The following is a 25,146-nucleotide window of genomic DNA, read 5'->3' on the forward strand; positions in this document are numbered from 1 at the left end:
CTAAAAAAGATGAAAATTTCCATAATTTCACATAGAAAAGTAGTAAATTTCAGACTTATATAGCTAAAATCCTAGCAACATTCATGTGACAAAATAAATAACAAAAATAAGCATGAAAAATATTACTTACATGTACAAATGAGTATATCCAATCATCAAATTATGCCAACAATGAAGCTCTGATCCAAAATGGATTTTGGATAGACTCCTAAGTGTTCCTCACTGAGGAAAATGAAAGTCCAAGGAAGTCCCTGGACATAGCCCCATTACAAAGATCTTTTCATTCTGAATCTACTACAACTTGAATGGGAAAAATTGGACTTAGGATGCAGAAGTTATCACCAAAAGAAGATGCCCTATGTTCCTTAGAAAAAGAGGAAAAATCCTCTAAAATGAGCAAAAACCCTTATAAAGGGAAATCGCATCGGAGGATGGCCAAAGGAAGACTTAAGCGGACAGTGAAGCCACCCCCGATTACTGATCCCCGACATATCAAATCAGAGGTAGGCCTGCGCATATAACATAAGGTAACGACCCCCCGGGCCGATTGCGATATGCCGATTGCTGAAATCGACAGATCAGCGTCGGCGATGGCATGGGACTTAAGGCGGGACCCCGATCCAAGCGACATTGTGATTGCCAAAATCGGCAGATTAGGAGATCGGCTATCCCTGATACATGGGGCTGATGTGATGAGAGATACTGATAAAAAGGCTAAAAAGGCTGGACTCGATAAGTTTTCAAACCCTGATTGTATAAAATTTCAGGTCTGGGAATTCGTATTTTCACGTATTTCCCATGTATTTGGGATTTTACCTAAAACACATATGTGATGCGATAAGTGATGAATCCAGACCCGAAAGGGTTTATAAATGCAAATTTATATTGTTTGAAGTCTGCCATAAACCCATTTGACGGTGTTTCAGTGTTTTAATGTATTCTTACAAATACAAAGGAAAATGCCCAAAAGCGATAAAACCGAACCCGAAGGGGAATTTAGGCGCGATCTGTATAATTTGAGTTTCATAAAGGCAGATTTTGGGCAGGCCTCAAGTAGTAAATGGTTTTGGGCTAGCTCTTCCCGATCCCACACAATGAACGATGTGTGGCTTGGTGGAGGAACAGGGAAACCGCCTTTTCGGGTGAGTAACCCCCGTACTCCTAAGCCACCCGAAAATGCATGGTGACCGTTGGATCAGAGATCCCATAGATCGATGGTGGAGAGTGTGATAACAGGCAAAGGCGGACCCAATGCAATGTTAGGGTGGATGCGATATAGTTTGAAGTCCGATAGGCTGCGTTTTGGTGGATTTTCCTGTGTTTTACAGTGTTTCTTTGTGTAAACAGGGAATGACTATTTCTGGGGATTTCAAGCAACGATGGTTCCTTCCGTTACATAACAGGTGGCCACCATCGCTGAAGGCATTTAACAATGATTGCTAACGCTCAGAAGGGGATTTGAGCAGACAGAGGTCGGGACCTAGAGAGCCCAGAAGAGGAAACAAATGGACAGCACTGATTGGCTTAAAAGCCACGGGATGGCAGAGACAGAGGGAGAAGTACTGAGACAAAAGCGCAAAAAGCTGAGCCAAAGCAAGAACAACATACAAAGCCAAGAGCTAAATCCAAGAGCTAGAGCCAGAGCCGAGAGCTAGAGTGAGAGCCAAGAGCCAGAAAGCCGAGAGCTTCAAGAGCCACGGATAAAATGGTGTTTAAACCCATTGTTTCTGTGTAAAATAGTGGAGTTGAGACAAGATCTTGTAAAATTGACTTTTCCATAATCCCAGAGAGCCTAGTTGAGTTTACTAGAGCTCACGAAGACATAGCCCAAGAGTTTTGGGTGAACTCCATATTAAATTGTTGTTTTGTGTGTGTTTTATTGTTGCATTGTATCTGCTATTTTATTTGTTGTTATATGTTTTATATCAGCTCAAACAAATAAATTTAGAAGCACATAAATAGTTTAAAACAAACATAAGAATACACCTATATTTTCAAGCATATTATCAATTCTGCATTGGTAAATCGATAAGACTTGGGAATATTTAAAGCTTTCGAAGTGGGAGAGGTTCTTGAAAATTAACCAAGAAGCCTAAGTGCCCCATTTTTAGATCAGGTGGTATCAGAGCTTGAGATTGATTAACCACACCTTCGAAAGAATGTTATATTAGAATGCTTGATTGACAGAGCAAAGATTGCTTGTCTAAAAGGTGTTTAAACAATCAGAGGTTGATTGTATGCTTGTTGCAGACTAACTATTGTTTGAGTTTGTAGAGGTGAAGGGAAAGTTGTTGATAGCTCAATCCAGGAAGGACAAGAAGGAAGAAGGGTTGAAGGCATTCTTCTATCCCAAAGGACCCCAAAGCAATCCTTGAAGCACAAGAAGTTTTTTGCAAAAGGTTGCTTAAATAAGCTCTTTATTAATCTTGTTTGAAGTTCTTTTGTTCATTGGTATAATGACATATTCTATAAGTGAATCCTCAAATTCCTCCTTCATCACAAGACTCTATGATGGAGACTTGAAGCAAGACTTGCTCATCATGATGGACAAGGTGAGAGAAATGTATGAGGATGGAAGGAAGAGCATCATACTTAGAGAGTAGTTGAATTACACGAAGGAAGAGAAGCAATTTCTTTCTGACAGACTGCAGGAAATGGAGAGGCAACCTCATATTGCAAATATGAACCTGAAGAGGATGCACAAGTTGGAGTCACAGCTCTTTGTTGCCAAAGAAGCCTTGGTCAAGTATCAGCTTGAAGAAGAGGTAAACCATTCTAGTTTGTCTTCAAATTCCTCTAAGAATGCTTCTATTGGTTCTTTTGAAAAACATACTAAAGGCATAGGTTCCAAGCTAATGTTCAAGATGGGCTATGAAGGAAAAGGCTTGGGTAGACATGGAAAAGGTATTGTTGAGCCAATAATAATTGAGGAAAGGCCTAAGTATTTGGGTCTTGGCTATGGACAAGCTTATGGAGAAAGTTCCAAAGCTGCCATGAAGACCATTAAAATAGCTCCAAGAAGGAGTTTCATTGCAGGTCTTCAAGAGTGTGAAGATTGTATTTAGGAGGGATGCAATAGCCTGAAACATCAATTGCAGGATGCAGGAGTTCAGAAGCACACACTTGAACCAGAGAGTTGTGGAAACTCTAACAACCCTGAAGAGATTGATGGTGTTCCAAAGGGAGCCACTTCTTCATTTTCTTCACCTCCTCATGAAGCCAATAAAGGTGAAAGAGAAAGGTATAAATCTGGTTCTAAACATTTTCCTTTTGATTGTGCAAATCATGATAAATTTCCACATAGATATGGGAAAATAATTGCATGTTCATTTTGTGGGTTGGATAACCATAATGTTTCTAGATGTTGGAAGAGAATGGCCACATACAGGAAAATTTTGAAGGAAAAGAAGAAAAAAGCCAAAGTTCCATTGGACAAGGCAAATCATGCTGTCAAGAGGATGCACATGTATTGCACTTACTGCCATAAGCAAGGGCATCTTACTGAAATATGTTGGTCTCTGAATCCAGCAATGCTTCCACAAAAGCTGAAGAAAATGGAAAGAGAAGATGGCAGAAATGGAAAGGAAGATTCCATGGATGATGTGTCTCAGGATGATTCACATGTTGATGCTAATGTGCAGGCAAAGGTAGTACCTTTGAAAGGGATTGGTGAGAAATGGCTAGAGTTCTTATCCAATTAAGGATTGCATGTCTATTGATGCATCTATTTGCATTTCTTTGTTGATGAAATGCAAGTTGTAGGTTTTTACCAAGAAGGTGAATGGAAAAGCTGAGTAGGAGACTCACTTTATTGCTGCAACATTATATTTCATTTTAGCTTCGAAAGTACAGTGTACTTAAGTGAAAGTTGAAGGACGACATTCATGCATGAGCATGATGTGCATGGACATAAGGATGTTGATGTTTTCCTTGTTTTGAACATGTATGTGTAATTAACTTGTAGGGTTGATTGCTTTGACATGCATGTGATGCAATGTTGACTTGGGAGAAGTTAACTTGGTCTCCAAGATGGAGATAATAATGAAGTGTTTCATCTTTTGAAAAGAGTCCTAATGGTCTTTTTCTACATGCTTGACTTGAAGAGTCATTTGTTTAAAGGCATGTTTTGTGGGCTTGTTATCTAGTCCATCATTTGTATGTAGATGTAAGACATGGAGGTGTTCACAAGCTGTGAAATCTGTTTCTTTTGTTGAAGCAGGAGTTTAGGCCATCCAGTTGTTGTCTGTATTTCTGTTGTTGTTAACAGTTGTTGTTGACAGCTTGTCAAACAGATACAAATGAAAGTTTTGTGGAGCAGATGAACTTCACATTTGTTTGAGCCACCTTGGATCAATGATCAAGGCAAAGAAGTTAAAACCACCTTATATGACCATTTCAACAGAAGTTCTGCAGGAAGGCAAGGAGGAAGTCAGTTCTTCCCAGGAAGACCAGCCCATCTAGGAAGGGAAGTGGTCAGAGACTTTAGTTTAGAGGCACTATGCAAGGCAAGTGTGTGGAGGTGAAAGAAGAGGGTGATGTTACTCTCAGGTACTATTCAGATTAGTATATCAGTCTTTTGGAGACCAAAAGTTTTTTTAGTGGGAAGACGTGACCCAAAATGGATTTTGGATAGACTCCTAAGTTGAAGTGTTCCTCACTGAGGAAAATGAAAGTCCAAGGAAGTTCCTGGACATAGCCCCATTAAAGAGATCTTTTCATTCTGAATCTACTGCAACTTGAATGGGAAAAAATGGACTTAGGATGCAAAAGTTATCACCGAAAGAAGATGCCCTATGTTCTTTTGAAAAAGAGGAAAAATCCTCTAAAATGAGCAAAAACCCTTATAAAGGGAAATCACATCACAGGAGAGCCAAAGGCGGACTTAAGCGGAGAGCGAAGCCACCCCCGATTATCGATCCTCGACATATCGGATCGTAGATAGGCCTGCGCATATAACATAAGTTAAGGACCCCCCCGGGCCGATGTGATATGTTGATCGCCGAAATCAGGAGATCGACGTCGGTGATGGCATAGGACTTAAGGCGGGACCCCAGGGCAAGTGACATTGCGATCGCCGAAATCGGCAGATTGAGAGATCAGCCATCCCTGATACACAGGGCCTCTAAGATGAGTGATGCCAATAAAAAGGTCAAACCCAATAAGTTTTCAAAGCCCGATTATATAAAATTTCAGGTCCAAGAATTCGGATTTTCACGTATTTCCCATGTATTTAGGATTTTACCCAAAACACGTATGCAATGTGATAAGCAATGAATCCATACCCAAAAGGGTTTATAAATGCAAACGTATATTGTTTGAAGCTTACTATAAAGCCATTCGATGGTATTTCAGTGTTTTAATGTATTCTTACAAATACAAAGGAAAATGCCCAAAAGCGATAAAACTGGACCCGAAGGGGAATTTAGGTGCGATCTATATAATTTGAGTTCCATAAAGGTGGATTTCGGGTGGGCCTCAAGTGGTAAATGGTTTTGGCTGGCTCCGCCCGATCCCACACAATGAACGACGCGTGGCTTGGCGAAGGAATAGGGAAACCGCCTTTTCGAGCGGGTAATCCCTGTACTCCTAAGCCACTCGAAAATGCATGGTGACCATTAGATCAAAGATCCCATAGATCAATGATGGAGAGCGCGATAGTGGCCAAATGCGGACCCGATGAAATATTAGGGTGGATGTGATATAATTTGAAGTCCAATAAGCTGTGTTTTGGCAGATTTTCCCGTGTTTTACAGTGTTTCTCTGTGTAAACAGGGAACCACTGTTTCTGGGGATATCAAGTGCTGATGGTTCCTTCCATTACAAAATAGGTGGCCACTGTCCCTGAAGACATTTAGCAATGATTGCTAATGCTCAGAGGGGGATTTGAGCGGACAGAGGCCGGGAGCTAGAGAGCCCAGAAGAGGGAATGAATGGACAACACCAATTGGCTTAAAAGCCACGAGATGACAGAGACAAAGGGAGAAATACTGATACAGGAGTGCAGAAAGCTGAGCCAAAGTAGGAAGCAGAGCCAGAGCCAAGAGCAAGTTCCAAGAGCCAAAGCCAGAGTTGAGAGCCAGAGCCAGAGTCGAGAGCCAGAAAGCCGAGAGCTTTAAGAGTCAGGGATAAAATGGTGTTTAAACCCATTATTTCTATGTAAAATAGTGGAGTTGAGCCAAGAGCTTGTAAAAAGGACTTTTCCATAATCCCAGAGAGCCTAATTGAGTTCACTAGAGCTCACAGAGATGTAGCCCAAGAGTTTTGGGTGAACTCCATATTAAATTGTTGTTCTATGTGTGTTTTATTGCTGCATTGTATCTGTTGTTTTATTTGTTGTTATATGTTTTATATCAGCTCAAGCAAATAAATTTAAAAGCACATAAACAGTTTAAAACAAGCATAAGCATACACCTATATTTTCAAGCATATTATCAATTCCACATTGGTTAACCAATAAGACTTGGGAATATTTAAAGCTTTGAAAGTGGGAGAGGTTCTTGAAAATTAGCCAAGAAGCCTAAGTTCCCCATTTTCAGATCAAACTCCAAGACAAGAGAAATAGATCCAAACATCAAAATTCATTCATGCAATCCAAACTCGTCCTCCAAAAGGGTGTGAAATTCTCACAAAAGCTAAAAACCCAGTCCAAGTGATGATGAGAGCGAATCACCTCTCATATATTTATGCAATCTAATGAGTTCAATTTTCCTAATTTGGCCTAATTAAGCCCCAAATAATAAAATAATGTGCAATAATAACATCCCTTGGTGACAATCCCACCAAGATAGCTTAATAACATAAGAATAAGCCTCTCAAGAGGGTAGAATGATAAATAAAATGAGTTGTTGGGCTTTTGAGGAGGCCTAATGAATTCCAAAGTGTGACATGACATGGGAATGGACCTCAAACATAGTGGACAAGGGGTCGACCCCTTGTTTTCCAACCAAATCCATGTGGCACTCCCAAGAGGATGTGGGGACATAAGGACATCGTCATGGGTCTTCAAGTGGATTAAAAATGCTTGTAAACCATCTGTAAGGGCTAGAATGATGGCATAAGCCCTTTACAACGAGACACACCGTCATTTGTACCCTATAATCTACTAAGTGTATGGTGCAAGTGTGGAGTCAGTTGGGCAATGGTGAACCAGGTTCATCATCCTCATCCAAGAGGTGGAACAAGAGTAATCAATGAGCGGTGTTTTGGATCCATGAAGTACTCTCTACTATGTTGGAGGCCCATGGCTCTCAACGCTCACCCTACAAGTTCCAATGTGGCCCTATGGAGGGCCAAGGCCCTATATAGGGAGACCAAGCCCCAAATGGATACCCACTTGCAATCTTGCATAAGATCCAGTGCGTCCCCTTGCCCTCTAATACAACAAATCATTAGAATAATCAAGTAAAAGAGCTTACAAGTCATTGAACTAATGGGGCACTTCGTGGTGGCATACCCTTCCATAGTGGGCTTTGGCATGTACAGGTGTCTCCAAGCTCAATAAGGGGGTTAATTAATGACCCTATTAGGTGGTTTAAACCTTTAAAGAGGGTGACAGGTCCATGGTGCATCCATCAGGTGGTAGGTGGAAAATTATAAAATCATATAATGGAGTGGGGATCAGGGGAATCATATAGACCACATTTCATGGTACAAGGGTATGTATAATAAGGGAATCCCACATCCAGGTATATGAGTGTAGGAGGAGAAAATCATGGTACAGGAGTTACCCTAGCCTTTTCTTTTCCACCCTTCTTCATATGCATTTTTCCTTTGATAAAATTTTCTTCATAACTGCTCGAGGCTCCAGGGAATGAGAGCATGATGTGTAATATAAAGCAGTGGATACCCCCTTAGCGTAGGGCAATTCATTTCCCACCAGAGGTTGGGACAATCATGGGTTCCTTAATTATGGAGGGGGATCATTCTAAGGTCCATAGGAACGAAGATGATGGCCATGGATAAAGGTTAGAGCTCACATTGGTTGGCTTTCTCCCACATGCTAAATTTGTATTTCTTGGCCATGTTTTGAATTTTGTAGTACATTTCCTATTGAGAGTGGCCAAATAATTATTTTTCTTTTATTTTAGCTACATCAACCTTTGGGGCATCGTTCTAGGGCCGACCCAAGGTGTGGACAAGGGGATGGGGAGGTTACCCTATGTGGACCCAGTGGACACAAGTGGACCTGGATGGGAAAATAGATGAATGGGCTTAGAATGATCGGAAGGGATTGATGCATATGGTGTTTGGAAGCGGGACTATGCAACCAAAATTGGGATTTCTCATGTAGTGCCAACCCTAAAGATAATGTCTAGTAAAAGAGATCCCATAGGGTTAGGGTACAATGTTAACCACTAAATCGGGCAGTGGAGACAAGAGTACAAACCTAGCCCACTTTTTCCCCTGAATTGCCCCACTAATCCATGCCCAAAAGTTATCATAACAAGTAAGGAAAATTACTCAATTATACCAATGAAAAGTCATACCTTCGAGGTCAAGAGGTGCACCTTCAAACACACAATCATAACAAGTGGGCGGGAGATCACATGGCTAGCTCAGCTGATGGAGATGATGCCACATCAAGCTATCTAGTGGTTGCAAGGGGTTTTTGGCTACCATTTGAGAACCATATAGGAAAAAAATAATTCTTCTATAAATACTACCCACAGGTGGTGGGTAACAAGTCCTAGGAGGCCTGATGTGATTGTTGTATCGCATTCTCATTGTACTTTGAATATCAATTGAACAATTGATGAATATCTAATAGAGGAAGAATTTTTTTGGCTTTTCCCCCTTGTGGGGTTTTGCCTTGGTCTTTGACCTAAATCCTGGTGTCTCTATTGTGCGTTATTTTCTTCTATTGTTCCTTTATTGTTTCGTTGCATTGTTGATGTTATTGTTCTCTCTACATAATTGTTGATAATAATATCATATTACAGGGTGAATGTAATGTGAAAATGTTGAAAATTTTATAAATGCAATTATCTACAGTGGAAAACAATCTAGCCCTATAAAATAGCAAATGACAACTTCAACAAGGATAAGTATTTCAACAAAAAGGCCCCTAAGGGAGATGAAGAAAACCAACAAAGTGTTCCAAACACACTTTCCTTAACCATTTTGGCAGGGAAAGAAGAGTCCCCATGGTGTCAGTGTTATGAGGAATATCACTCCCAATAATATTGTCCTTACAAACAAGTGGAGGAGGAGGAAGTCATTGAGCACTTGAACATAGTGAATGATAGTGCTTCCTTCATCATCTTGCTTGGTGATACTTACTTCCACTTAGAGCCTAATCAATTCTAGAGAAAAGACACTGAATATTGAGTTGAATCGATCATGGTTGTTGAGAATAGTGGAAGATTCAAGGGTCTGCAATATTCTAGGAGAAATATTGACCAAGCCCAAGCAAGCTCTAGCTCTAGTAATGCATCCCAAAAGAAGGGAAATTCTCAAGTGCAAATTCAAAATAAACCTAAGTCAAAACCTAGAAACAATGATATTGCATAGATGTGGATATGACGAATGTTTAGGCTAAGGTTAATGTGTAAGTCCCTCTTATGGAGATGGCAAAGTTTCTTGCTCAAAGGAGGAAAATTAGGAAGGAGTTTGACTTTGAGGATGAACTTGAGGATCCTTCAATCATATTACAAAACATGTACTTTGATAAGAAAAATGGAGGTCATGAGCCATTCTTATTATCTCTAGTGATCAATAATATCATATTACATAATTGTATGCTTGATTTAGGTGCCTCAGCAAATGTTATGCCATTAAAAGTCATGCATCAATAGAAATGGACATCACTAGACCTTATAAGAATGTATGTGGTTTTGATTCCAAGACCATACAATTCTATGGTCTCATTAAAGATGTAAAGGTGTCTCTTGTAGCTAGCAAAGATATATCTTTTTCGATGGATATTGTAGTGATTGATGTACCCAACACCCAAAGTATGATGCTATAAAGAAAGTGGTTCACTTCAATAAGTAGTCAATTGCAAATGGATTTATCATATTCCATTTTCTCCCATTTTGATGGGACACCCTTTCTCTTGTATAGGGGAGCCTCAAATTCCTGATCCGATTGTAGATATTGAGCCTTTCCCTTTCCAAGACCCAAATAACAAGGCCATAGTTAGTGAGAATCAAAATATTGTGAGTAAAAATCCTTCTATTGGGCCCCCAGAATTCAAACAATCTTCCTAGTTCAAAATATGTCTATCACATTAATAAATGTAACACAAGGCAGACCATCACAAAAAAGAAATGGGTCCAACGATCAAAAGAGAGAATACCAAGTTGGTGACCTTGTCTATGTTTATAAAGACCTTATCCCTATTAGGATCCATGGCAAAGTGAGTATGGGATATTTTTACACTGCTAAACTTGATGGTGAAATTTTACCTTCATCGGTGAAAGGGAACAACCTAACTTTTTTGGATGGAAACTTCCTTTAAACATGCATAGTAGTTAGCATTGCATATTGAGTGAGCATCCTAAAATTCTTGCATTCTAATATCATGTTTCATGGTATATTAGATTGCATTTAGCATAGATAATATTTTCTATACAGATTTATGTCATCATATAAAACATGGGTGATACCCTACACCCAGTGTACATGCTCCCAAATAAGTTAATTTGGATATGTAGGTTATAGGTCTGAAAACCCATATATTGTTGGAGTTTTCATGAACTCCCCATTCCAGCTATTGGATCATGCACTCTACGATGAGCTCATGTCCTTGAGTTCGAGCCAGATGTTACCCACCAAAATGGGTAACCCCATAGGAGAAACATTTGCTCCTATGTTTAATAGCTAGCGGGTTAGCCAAACATCAAACAGCCCATGCCAGCCACGATTAGATGATGTTATGCCATGCAACTCTGCCACTTGTATCATCCATGTGCTTCTCACCCATCTAGCATTAGCACTTGAATGAAGGTGGGCTACAATTCAAAAGGTACTTCGGTCATTTTGCAATCAAGTGCTTAGACTTGTTTGTTTTTGGGAATTTAGTATGGATTATAGGGTGATCTCGAAGATTGGCATACCTTGAAAATATTATTGTTCTCTCACCTTACCAATGGTGATACTCTTTGACCCTAGTAAGGTGAGACCTCCCTTAAGGCCCTATGGGTAATAGGAGGGGCACTACTTGGGAAGACATAATTGAGATAGTGTGTTCCAACTTCCATCTTCCTTATACCATGCTTAAAACCTTCTATCCTACATTAAAAACCCCATATCTCACCTCCATTCTTCAGGTACGACTTGTCATTGGTTCTTGGATATTTGGCACTCATATTTCCACATACCTTGGGTAAGGCCTAGAGATTTATCCTTGAGAGGTTGATGTAGCTAAAATAAAAGGAAGAAACATATCATGGCCAAAACAAAACAAAAGGAAAGAAAAGTCAAAATTCAAAAGATGGCTAGGACATAAGTATTCGCACATGGGAAAAATCCTAGCATGATCTCTACCTACCTCATATGACCACCAACCATTTCCTAAGAAAATGATGCTCCATTACATCAAGAAAGGAACCTATGCGTATCCCAACCTCAATGAGGAATAAACTAACTTATCTTAAAGGGGTAATAAAATTGCCACATCATACAAATCAAGCTCTTTCCCTTGAGCTATAAGTAGTGATACAAGGAATAATCAGAAGTAAAAGGTGCACAAGAGGGGTGGAAAAACCAAGGCTAAGTTGGTAACTCTTGCATCCATGAGTGTTCCCTCCTCACATCTATACACTTAGGGTGTGGACAACCATTAATGGGTCCATTTGACCATGGAACTTGGCCATGAAGTATTCTTCCCTCCATTACCACATTATTGTTTACTAATAGCTATTAATTGAAGATTAGACCAGGGAAATGTTACTTCCCCTTCGGGGATGGAAGCATCTAATAGGGTTGACCTTTAGCCACCCCTACCTGGGGAGAAAACACCTTTGCGAGATATTGTCTCTAATTTTGGAAATGGATCCTAGGCTTTTTTTAATTATTAAATGTCCATAAGTATTCAAGCTTGGTTCACTTAGATGCATTATTGATCTTGGTCCCTATTGATTGGTTTCCTTCACTAAAATCCATGTTTTTCAACAGCCTAGGCCTTGGGCACCCACTCCACAGGTACCCAAGCCCTTAAAAGGAGTACATTGGACCAAAAAAGTAAAGTTTTGAGCATTTGTAGCCTCCTAGTAGAATTATCAGATAACACATATCCTAGAGCACCTCTAGGACCTAGGATGTTGGTTAACTTTCACTTAGATTTGAGGATTCTTTTGAATGACACCACTAGACCCAGCATGCCCCCAAGCTAGCCTTGACACAAATTGATGGGAAAGAGATAATTTAAAGCCCAGATGAGTATGGTCTCTCACTAAAATACTGCGGAGGGCTTGTTTCACTAGAGGAATCCCTAACATTGGAGAGGAGGAGTCCTCATTTAGTAGTTAGAGACCCATGGAGAGCACTTTGTGGCAGCCCAACAAAATGTTTTATCTTGTGATTTACGCCGAAGAATTTCTCTTAAGCCCAACAAAATCTTAGGACCCCATAGGAGATACTAAGGTGAATTTGAGGGTCAACCCTCAAATCTTGGACCATACAGGCATCCACACCTTCTTGGACACCTCATTACCGTTGGACACTGCTTTTGGAGAATTTATAATGGATGATGTTAGCATTAGAGAGGCTACAACTCACACATGTGGGAAAAAAAATTAAGCCTATTTTGATAAAGCTAATCACTTGGCTTGTAACCCAAGTACATTTGAGGATCAAACTTGTTTCAAAGGCTTTATAGGCATAATTATTAGTCCTAATCCACATATAAATAAAGGATAGACATACTTCATTTGATCATCATCGCTTGCGACTGTTTTTTGTTCCTCTTAGAATGAGGATCAAATTAAGCCTATTTTTGTATATTGTGGAGATATGACTCTATGGTGTATTTTTCTATTGTATCTATTTCTTTGGTCTTGGAGAAGTTGTTTTGAAGCAATAAAGGCAAGTTCATGCATTCTATCTTGTAAGGGTATGTTGGATTCTATAAATGTTTTCTTTTTGAGTCTAATGTATGGAGTGGTTAATTATCTAGGGTTTTTATTGTGCTAATTATTGTTGAAAATAAATTTATGGATTCTAGATGATAGTATTGCATGCATTACTCACTTATAGAATGTGAATGGTAATCCCATTGGTGAATCTTTCAATTAGCTCTCCCAATTGACTTTAGTCCCTCACACAAGTGATATATAGGGTTTCATTACTCCCTTACTCTTTGCCAAGATCTAGCAAATTTTACACTCCCATAGATTCCATCACCTAAGGACTAGGCATTGGCATTGGTCACTTTGTTGGTCATCCACAAAAATACACTAAAATCTCTCTCTACTCTAAAATATTGTTTTGGCCCCTCAAGGATAAGCCTCTAAATAGTGGTAGGGCATGAATCTAAACTAGGGTTTAATTCATTGGCCTTTGGGGGGATTCAACACTTGAATAAAAGGTGATTACCTAAAAATCAACACCTTTTAGTGGCTAATCAATCCATATTAGTGCTAAATTATTTTTCCCGGGTAGATTTTTCCCTAGAAAAGCCTTAGTTTACCCTAGGCTTCAACCTATGGCTTATTGAAGACTTCACATCCCATTGGTTGAGGTATACATTGTTTGGAAGTGTTTTCTTGGCCTTATGATTCTAGGTGAATCCTTTTGGCTTGTTATTTCTTAAACCCTAGGTCACATTTTGTCCTAATAGGCATATTGGGGGATGTGAATTTCCCTATTATGCTTGCTAAGCCTTGTTCTTAAGTAGTGTTTTCCTCGATAAGCCTATCTTGTCACCTTCTCCCTTGTACTTGAAATGTCCTTCTAGGTGACCTACTATAGGAAAGCCTCCCTAGTGGTGGAAGTCCACAAAATTGCAAGAGGTAGTGGTTGCTATGTCAGTGGGCCACATATCATATTATTGCCCCCTAGTCTAGTTCTTTCCTTGTGACCTCCCCTCATAAGACTTGCTAAATTTTGAGGAAACAATAACACCATAAATATCTTCAAAAAAGCATCAATGGTTCAACATTTCAGGATTTGTGGGTTTCTCTAGGTGTCATGCAATATGTGGAAGCTACAAATGGACCAACGCTCTACCTAGGTAAGCAATGCTACATCACCAAAGTCAACCTCTCTATCTACAGTGGATGGTACAAATTCTATTGCTCTATTGAGGACGTGGAGTAGTCACCTTTGGAAACCTTTGTTGTTGTCATGTTCATCACCTGACAAAACCTCCTCAAGATCAAGTGTAAATCAATCAATTATTAGGCAACAAAGACCATAAATGCATCATAGTGAACCATACTTAAAGCTAGGGGCACAATCAATACTTCAAACAAATATCACCACCAAATACCTAACTAGACCAAGTCCCATACAAGTGTTCCCTCTCTTACGTTTGGGATGTCTAGGTGGATAACCCTATTATGTTTTTCCAACCCCCAAGGGGAAGTGACAGGTCTTGGGGCAGCCCATCAGTCCATAGGTGCAAGTGTAGATGGTGGTAATGGAGTGGGAAAGACTTCAGGGCCAAGTGCCATAGCCAAGCAACCAGCTAATGGTGGTCCAACATCCTAGGTGTATAGATGTAAAGAGGGAGCAGTCCTGGAGGCATCAATTACCCCTTTCCTCGGCCTAGTTTTCACACCCCTCTAGCACACCTTTTTCTTCTTTATGATAATGCTTTGATATGGTGCATAACTCAAGAACCCAAGATTTCATTTGAAAGATTAAGTATCTATTACCCCTTAAGATGAGGTGATTTATTACTCATCAGGGTTGGGACATTACAAGGGTTTGAACTAGTTGATGACTAATGAAACAAGGTAGGGCTCATGCTAGGCTTTTTACCATGTGCTAATTTTAGTCCTGGCCATATTTTACATTTTTCTTTTTCTTTTATTGTGGCTTTATTTGATTTTATCATTCTTTTAGCTACATCAACTTCAAGGGAAATGGTTTCTAGCTCATACCCCAAGATGAGGATGAGACAGTGTCAATCCCTATGAAAAATGACCACCTACCCAAAGAGCATATGTGAAATAGAGGGAATAATGAAAAATGGTATGTATGGAATATCAAAAACATGTTACTTCAATATATAGCCATCCCAATAGTTTCCTTCCTATATCCCCAAAGCCTGAAAGGAGGTCCCATTGGACTAGGATCAAGGACTAACCATAGAAATCACAACTAGACTTCATTGTTAGTTTGATATTGATAGTTTAAAGTAGATTTAAGGATATTCATGGTATAAAAAGGATTTTAGAGCTTGCTACAATACTACTTCTATAATAATGTTGTTAATATGATTTTTCAGATTTCAATTCAAAATTAGACTTATGCATTTCCAAATTTAATCAATATGATTGAATTGTGTTTTTAAAGCATTTTGGTTATCTAGGTATTGTTCATTTTGATCATACATTGTAATCCAAACTCTAAAAATAAATATTACATATCAATTTATGGGTTTTCCTAAATATTTTTATTTTCTAAGTTATTTCATTGCTTACAGTACCATAAGTAGCCCTGTGATGAAATCCATAGATATAGATTCCTATTTCTGATTAGGAATGGTTAGGGGCTAAAGTATACCAATTGAATAAGCATGCTTATCCTTTCTTTTTGGAAATTAGGGCACTCTCTAGCATACTCAAGGACTTCATTCTGAATTCCTTTCCATGTGAATCTCTCTCGTATATTCCTCTAGGTTTTAAAGAAACCCAGGTGACCAGCCTTAGGTGCATCATGAAATGTCCTCAATATATTTACCTTAAGTTATGAAGAAAGCACCAAATAAATTATTCCCTCATACATGATCAACTCATTTACCACTGTATATTTTCCATCATGAATTGTGCCTTCCATAACTCTTGTTTCCCATGAATCTTTGGCATACTTTGTTGCAATTAAATCCCTCCAATAAACATAAATCTCCATCAACAAATATATTTTAGGCCTCTTTGAAATTTCATCAGCAACTACATTATTCTTCCCCTTGACATAAATAATGTCAAAATCATATTTTTGCAATCTATTATCCCACTTTTGCTACTTATCATTTAGATCCTTTTGGCTATTGAAATATTTGATGTTGTTATGATCCATTTTGATGATAAACTTACCCCCAACTAAGTATGGTCTTAGTTTTGACAAGGTATGCATAATTTCCAACATCTCTTTATCATAAACTAAGTAACTCCTCTATACACCTCTTAATTTTCTGCTCTCAAAAGCGATGGGGTGTTTTTCCAACTTCAAAATAACTCCTATCCCCTCTCCCAAAGCATCATACTCTAACTCAAAGGGTTTGGATAAATCTAGTATTTCTTACACAAGGCATGTAGACGTCACCTTCTTGAAGTGTTCAAAACACTTATGTGTTGAATGAGACCACTCAAAGGCCCCTTTCTTAGTTAAATATGTAAGTGGTGTTACATTTTTTAAAACCCCTTAATAAATATATTGTAAAAACCAAAAATACCAAAGAATCCCTTAACCTGGGTTAGATTTGTAGGTGTAGGCCATTCTAGGATAGCCTTGATCTTCTCTGGATCTATTCTTACTCCCTCTACAGTGATGATATGACTGATATAAAGAATCTTTATCATCCCAAAATCACATTTTGATTCCTTATCATATAGAGACTCACTCTCCAAGATGCTCAATACCTTCACAAGATGTTTCTTATGCTCCTCCCAAGTCTTACTAAAAACTAGGATGTTATCAAAGAATATCAAAACAAATTTCTTCAACTATCTCCTAAACACCTAATTATACATCTCTAAAAAGTGGTTGTATCATTCATCAATCTAAAGGACATTACCAAAAACTTGAAATGCCCAAAATGGAATTTGAAAACATTCTTCTCAATATCCTCTTCCCCCAGTTGAATATGATGGTACCTTGACCTCAAATCGATCTTAGAAAAGTATTGTGCCTCATTCAACTCATTAATCAATTCATCTATCTTAGGAATTCGATACCTCTTGATTTTATTTTTGTTCAGGGCCATGTAAGCAATGCACATCAACATTGTTCCATCCTTATTTTCTACCAACACTACTACTAAAGAAAAAGGACTTATTATGGATCTTATGTGCCCCATCTCCAGCAACTCCTTAATTTCCTTTTTTATTTCATTCTTGTGCCTCTTAGGATGTTGCTAAGGAGTATTTATCACTAGTTTGGCTCCTTCCTCGAGCTTAATGACATACTCAATTTCCCTCTCGGAAGGAACTCCCTAAGAGATAGTCACAAACCCCTTGTTATGTTTGGATAGAAAGCCTTTAATATTAGTGTCAGATCTGGAAATTGAAGAGTTTTTACTATCACACTGTCCCTTTTTACCCATCCTAAATGCCATATTTCACATCTATACAACCTAACTATACATAGAAATGGGTGAATATGTTGCATTAGATAATATTTTTGAAGTTACAAGATATATTTTAAATTAATGACAAGATTCCTTAGTTCAAGTACATTGTTAAAGCTTTATTTTCATTTAAAAGTGTTGTTGATGACAAGTATGCAAGTCCCACACCTTCTTCAGGTACCTGCAACCAAAGGAGGTGGAAATGTACATTGTCTCCACTTGAATATTACCACATGGGTCCAAAAGAACAGACACTTTTATGCTCTGTTAACGTCTATCAATGCAAGTTAGGTCAAAGGGCACATTGTTTCACAATCAGTTTAGGTATTCAACTGAAATCTAAAGATTTCTCTTCAAGTTATTCTATAAGAAATCTCCAATTCATTCTAGCTTTATCAAACAAGCACTACGAAATTGATTTACACTATGGATCATTTTGATATGTATCTGCCCAATCTTGTAACTACTATGTCTAGTTTTAGCCTATCTCTGTACTGTAGATATTATAAAGTTATAGCTTTGAATCTGAGCCAAGTAGCAATTATATTGTAATATAATGCTATCATTTTGAACATTGGAATAACTGTTAGAGCCATTCGGTTATGATACACTTCTTAGTTCATGTATTAAGACTTGGATCTTTAATATTAAGTTGATGTTAGTTCTATTCCTACATTGTCTTCAATTTGTATTGGGTTCTTGATTTATTTTCTTAAGGACAATGAGTTGGTTGGGTTTGGCCCACCAACTCATCTATTTGTCCTATGTACCTTTGTTTCTTTTATGCTTTGATATATAGATTTGAATACTTGTGGTTTGGCTTAAGGATACAGTTATGGATTGCTTTGATATTATCTATATTTAATTCTTGTTTATATTTAATATTGCAAGGATCTATTGTGATATTATATTTGCAGTATTTTTTTTTCGTATGAATGCATAGGAGTGCACAAATCTAAGGAAGGCTTGAGGTTTTGTTAATGTGGCATATTTTTTTCGTATAATCTTCAGGTAATGAATGTTTGAACATGATTGATATTCCTTTCTAATCTCTCTTATTACATAGTGGAACTTTGTTTTATATGTGCAAGACATCATTAATATCTATACATATATTGCCTTATTAATGTATGATTTGGGATTCCATGTAGTGATTCAAGGATTAGTTGGAATAGATCTACTATGGGTCTTTCAGATCTAACTTGAAATATTTAAAAAGGAATCAATCACACCTCGTATTACATAATTCTTGGCTATAAGAGCAAAAGTGCAAAGTTTGAAATATAAATGATGAGTTTGAGTTATTGAAAGAGTTATTCCTCTGTAACATTCCATTTCTTGGATGCAGGACTATTAAAGCAATTGATGTATTGAAGATTATAAGGAGTCTTTTGACCCTTGACCTGCATCATAATATTTTAACTCATTGAGTTTATTTACAAGGTATTAGAGTTGGTTACAAGATATAATAAGCTCCATAAAAATAGTCTCAAATACTTCATCCAATAAGACCAATATATTAGCACTCATTTACCTAATCTATTGGTATATTTATTTATGTAGATCTGGTTTGTTGGTTGCTAATCATACAGGATAAAAGCCTTTATATTAAGATTGGTATTTAAATAACCTTTATTAATAATATGTCAAGCTTTGAATATGGGTGTTAGTGCTTTGTATTTTAATACTCACCTCATATACTTTGTTTTATTTATTTGAAAATAGTATTGGTATTGACATCAAGTAGAGAGTGTGTGTGGTTTGGTCATATTAAATTTTGGCATTGATAACTGCAAGTTGCATTCCTTATTTTCCTCAAATCATATTTTCTCTTTTCAATAGGATACAATGGTAGTGACAGAACTTGAAGAACTTAGGACAAGTTTATTTATTGTTTACAAAGTGGACAATGAGCCTAAGTTCTTTGGGTGTTTCAAGTTTGTAGAGAGAACCTTGTTAACCTTTTGTCCTCTAGAAAACTAAATAGTACATTAGGTATGTCATCTTAGAAGGACCCATGGCAAGGAAACTATATTCTTTCTTGCTTCAAGAGTGTATAGACTATAGGGATTCATAATTCCTTTTGTTCTATGGACAAATGAACAACAAATTAGGTATGTCAGCGTAGAAGGCGCTTGAGTTAGGAATATTGTTCTATTTTTGAAGGTGTGCACATTATAGGGTTTCCTGATCTCTTGTTTCCTCTAGACAACCTAACAATACATTAGTTTTTTCAGCCCAAAAGGAGCCACAATCAACAAACCATAGTGACTGTTAATTAGGGTTTTGTTTTGTGAATAATACCATTAGGATTTCATAGTTGATTTGAATTTAAGAGACTTATTTTATTTGTATAATCTGAAAGTGTTGATTAAGCAGATAGACATTGGTTTACATGTTATTGTAGGACTTTTTCTAGCATAAATTGTGTTGCGTCTCAAAGGCTATGAGACCATGGAGTGACATAGTAAAAGTTGGTATATTAATGTAACATATTTTTCACCCAACATTCAAGATGTTAATTGTTCTTTTGCTAGTACGAAATTGTAGTAAGCAATAGCATGATGAGACACTCTATTGGCCACTCTACCTAGTCATTTCTGATTAGTTAATCCATCCTTTTAAGTGATACTAATCTAGGCCCTCCATTTGAAAGTCCTCAGATTACTACATTCTTGCCTTGATATTCAAACTTCATTTCCAACTTTTGTATATTGAAAGAGAATTATACATGAGACATTAACCATGCTAGACCAACAATAGCATCATTTTCCCCCATGTCTACCACATAAAATTCATCTTGCATATGATAATCACCAAACAACATACTTAGATTTGAAACCTTACAAGTACAAGGAATTTTATAGCCATTAGCTACCATCACCTTAAACCCACGATGTCCTTTTGTTTGCAAGCCACTCTTGGTCATAAGCCTTTCATCAAGGAAATCATGTTTTTTCCTTATATCAATTAAGTAACATTTCGTTGCCCCTGTACTACACCTCTTACCTTGAATGTGATTTCCTTTTGTGCACTAGAGAGTTGTGTTATGGCCCTATCATCCTAGGACTCTTCCTCTAAAGTGTCCTCCTTATCACTATTATCTGAATCATATTTTTGATTTGATTTCTCTAATACAAATTCTTCAATAGAAAAGTAATCTAATTTTTTAGCTTTTGGTTTCGAACTGCATTTATGTCAGGGGTCCCATGTATTCTACAATGGAAACAGGACTTGTTCCTTTTGAGGTCATTTAGATACTCACCATATAACCTATTAGAATCATGTGGTGGTTGTTTTGATTCTCTTTTAAATTATTTTGTCTTTATCCTTCTTCTATGGGAACACTTTGGACTAAAACTTGCTTATAGAATTAGAAGCCTCCATGTCCCTTAATTTTTTTTATGGCTTCTCACAAGGTATGTGGATTGAGGGCCTTAATCCAACCTCTCAAAGGTTTTTTCAAACCATCTATGAATAGCACCATAAGTCATAATTTTGAAATATCAGTGACTAACACTATGAGCCTGTGAAAATCTATAATATAAGTGTCAACTAAACCCCACTACTTAAGTTGTTCCAACTATTTGAAATGAAACTCTAGATCCTTGTTATGAAATATCTCGATCAACCTATTTGTAAAATATGTGTATGAAGTGATCATTTCATGTCCCACGGTGATCATCCCATGATGCCACCACTCATGTGTTATGCCATCAAGGAGTATAATTGCATATTTAATGGCATCTTCCTTTGGAATTGGGTTGAGTTGGAAATAGATATCAACCTTATAAACTGAAGCTCGTGCTAAAGCCTTCCCTAAACCATAATCATATTGAAAGTTAATTTTCCCACTTTATTATTAAAATCATAATTTTGTGCTCTATCACATGTGAAGAGACTATGTTTCACCTTTACATCAATATAATCTCTAAGTGATATAGCAACCTAAAAATCCAGGCTAATATTAGTCCAATCCTACATAAATTGATTCTACAAATCGATGACTTGTGGCTCATTTTCAACTGGCCATGGTGCTCTAGGTGGGAAGGTAGGCATAAGAGACCTCGAACTAATGGTTCTAGTTGGTTAATTTTGAATACCCCCACGAACATAATTATTTTCCTGGTCATTTTTTCCTTCATTGTTTTCTCCATTATTTGCATTTTTACCACCACTATTAACTCCCAGTTGTCAAGATATCAACGACGTCAAAAGGTTCAACCATTGACTTTGTGCTTGGGATTTTTTTTCTAGAGCTTGTTTCCATCTAACCAAGGCATCCAAAAAATTTAGAAAATGTTCTTCAAGGTTCATATTTCTAGGCTCTCTATCACCCATATTACCTATCTGTTTTTTTTTCCCATAAGGAAAAATCGTAATTCATTAAGAAAAGAAATTACATTTTGTAGATGCTATGCATATTCAAATCATAAACATATCAAAAAATAGAATTGTTGCCTTGATCCATGCAGGGGGCAGCAATATAAAAGGCTTTGAAGCCAATCAGTTACCATACTGTTATCCATACTGTCTAGAATTTCAATATATATGTACAAAAATAATGGTATGTGTCTGTTCAAAGCAAAACCAATATATAACAGAAATTAAACAAGAAAGTCCATGAATGGCCAATGGAAGTATTGGTAGTATGCTCCATCAAGGTATTCTCTGATCAACTAGATGCCCAGCTCCCCAAGCGCAGCCTCTTTGCATATGCTGTCGGCAGCCCTGTTCTGCTCCTTGTAAATATGAATGCATGTAAAAGTATCAAAAATGAAATTAATCTCAAAGTTTCATCCAAGATATGATTCAAATCATAAGTAGAGCATCTAGTTTTCCTATTCAGCCAGTCACAAATTATTTTTGAATCCCCAAATAATTGTAGATCTCTGCAAGTTTTTTCCAATGCGAAATGGATGAGGTGTTTTGCAGCAAGGAGCTCAACATAATTGTTTGTACCTCTTCTGAAGCCTATAAGCATCCTAAAAGTATGTTGATGGTTTAAATGAAGAATAGCCCTCCCCCCACAACCTCTCTCTTGTGTTGCATTGTTAAAGAAAGCCCAAGGTTTATTGTGATCAATTTGTACAAGTGTATGGATGTGGGTGCATTGAGGTGGAGGATCATCCGGAATGAGAGAGTAATCGGTTATGGCTCTAGCAGCCAATACAGCCCAGTTTGGCACTGTGTCTTGAAATATTAAACGATTTCTGACAATCCAAACTTTCCAGCAAATCAGAATGGGGAGGTTCCAGAGCTTATGCGATGATGCAGTGTTAAACTAGGACTGCCAGGCCTCAAGTATTGTTATGCCTGCCCAATTTGTAGATGGGGTGATGGAAGGGAGGATAAGATTCCACAAATTACGAGAAACCATGCATTTTAGGAACAGGTGGAAAACAAATTCATTTTCCTTCTTGCATAGACTTCACCAATGAGGACCATATTGAGCGCGTTTGAGGAGGTTATCACCCGTCGGGATTTTGTTCCAGAGGATGGTCCACATTAATAGCCTAGTTCTGGGAGGAGCTTTAAGCTTCCAAATATGTCTCCACCAATTGGCAATCATTTGAGGATTTCTTGGTGCCGACAGAGTCACATATCCTTCTTTTGGCGAATAACGTCCATTTTTTGAAAGGGCCCATATGATTTCATCGTCTCAATCAAGGATTCGAATGTGGGCTTTTGTGAGGGTCTGAGTGCAGTCTTCCCAATGCTATATCCAAATAGGAGGGATGTTTAAATGGTGAGTAGTCTTCTAGGCCTGTTGAAGGAACGAGGAATTCTCCAAATCTGCAATTTGCGCAATATAAGAAATGTTTTGTAGTTGGAGATGTTGGATGAGTTCCATGGGGAGACGATGCATATTCCCACATCCTACCCATGGATCAAGGCCTATTTGAACCGTATTCCCAGAACGAATTCTCCACGTGATGCCCTCTCTGATGGGGTTCAAAGCCTTTAGGACGACCTTCCAGATGATAGAGATACCTGAAGTGCTAAGCTGGGGTCTTATAATCTAGTCGATAATATGCATCGGAGAAATGTATTTTGCATAGGTAACCCACGTCCAAAGGTTGTCTGCTGATACGAGATGCCAACCAAGTTTGGCAGCAATTGCTGATGATTAATCTTTGAGCTTTTTGAGGCCCCATCCCCCCCATTTTCTTGGTAGATTCAGGGCCTCCCACCTGACCCATGAAAAAGTCCTAACCTGCTTGTTCCCTTGCCAAAGAAATCTGCAACAAAGGATTTGTATTCTAGAGAGAATGCCTCTGGGTATCCAAGCCAGAGACATCCAATACACAGGTGTGGCTTCAAGGATGCTTTTGATTAGATCGAGACATCTAGCTCACGAGAGGTATTTGAGGTACCAGGTATTAAGTCTTTTCTCCATCTTGGAGATGAGCCAAGTGATGAGCCCTAAATTTGGTAACATTTTGGGCTCATTTGGCCTAACTACCCTTGCTCAATCCTTCATTTTTCATAACTTATGCATCATTTTTTAGTATGTTTATGTCATTTGTACGAATAAGGGTAGTCACTATTCCTAGGTGGCTAACACGTACTCATTTCAGGTTTTTTGACACATGATGGAGCAAAACCGAGCAGACAAGGGCTAGGAGACAGCCAAGATGGGGTTGAGGATTCGTAGGGGGGTTGTCCACGGCATTAAATAGACTTCCTCGGGATCTTCACCCCTAACTCCGAGCTCCAAAAGCCACCAAAACCGGATCTAGAAGGCAGCCAAACAGATTTTGTGGAAGCAGCTGTTCACTCCCAGTTTGGTCAGCCAAGTCCCATAGATTTAGGAGGCCAGCTTGGGGCCTCATGATGTATAAATGATAAGGCTTCAGCCTTCGAAAAGGACTTTTTGAAAAACTGTTGCACATTCTGCACTACGAGCTGCCAGCTTTGTTTTTGCTCCTTTGTAGCCATCATTGGCATACCTCTTGGCTTATGATTATTATTTTTTAATGAGAAGCAGTCAGATTTGATCTCAGCTCTGAGTTTCTAGAGGAGCCATAGCTCTCGGGGTTGGGCCCAACCTGAGAGCCTAGGGCCTCCTTCTTTGTATTGATATCTTTCCTTTCAGCATTATGATTTTCTTTACATGCATTTGAAACGCAGTTTGTTGAGTTAGATTTCGTTGTGTGGTTAAGTAGGTCATTGTTGAAAGATAGAGTTGCTTCAGATGTCTAGAATAGAGTAGTGAGATAGGAATTGATAAGAGTTCCAGAAAAGGGTTGCCTGCACTCTCATTTTCACCTCTTTCTAGGGGCTGGAATTGCAGACAGGGCTACCCAACAAAAACACTGGTTTGCTTACTCATGCAATCTCTGGTGCAATGTTTTCATTTGTAAGAGTTATTCATGCGTTCAGACCTCTTGGAATGTTTCTTTGCTTCAGTACTGTACATGGTTCTCTTTAGAAATAACGTTGTTGTTCATTGGTTTCATTAACAGTTAGGATAGATTAGTTAATATTTTGATTATGTGCAGGACGTGGATGATTTGGTTAAGTTTACACTGTGCGGTGCATCTCCATCACTCTCTCGTCCATCTAAGCTTCGTCCAAGCCAACTTCTCATCTCCAAATTAGATCCCTCGTCTCACAACTACTCTTTTGCCCACGTCACCCTAGCTTTCCACACCCTCTCATCACCTCATCTCTCCGTCACTAAGTCA

The sequence above is a fragment of the Pinus tabuliformis genome, chromosome 4_2 (genome assembly GCF_031772625.1).
Source record: "Pinus tabuliformis cultivar Carrire ecotype Pingquan chromosome 4_2, CPIR1, whole genome shotgun sequence".
NCBI classification, from domain to species: domain Eukaryota; kingdom Viridiplantae; phylum Streptophyta; class Pinopsida; order Pinales; family Pinaceae; genus Pinus; species Pinus tabuliformis.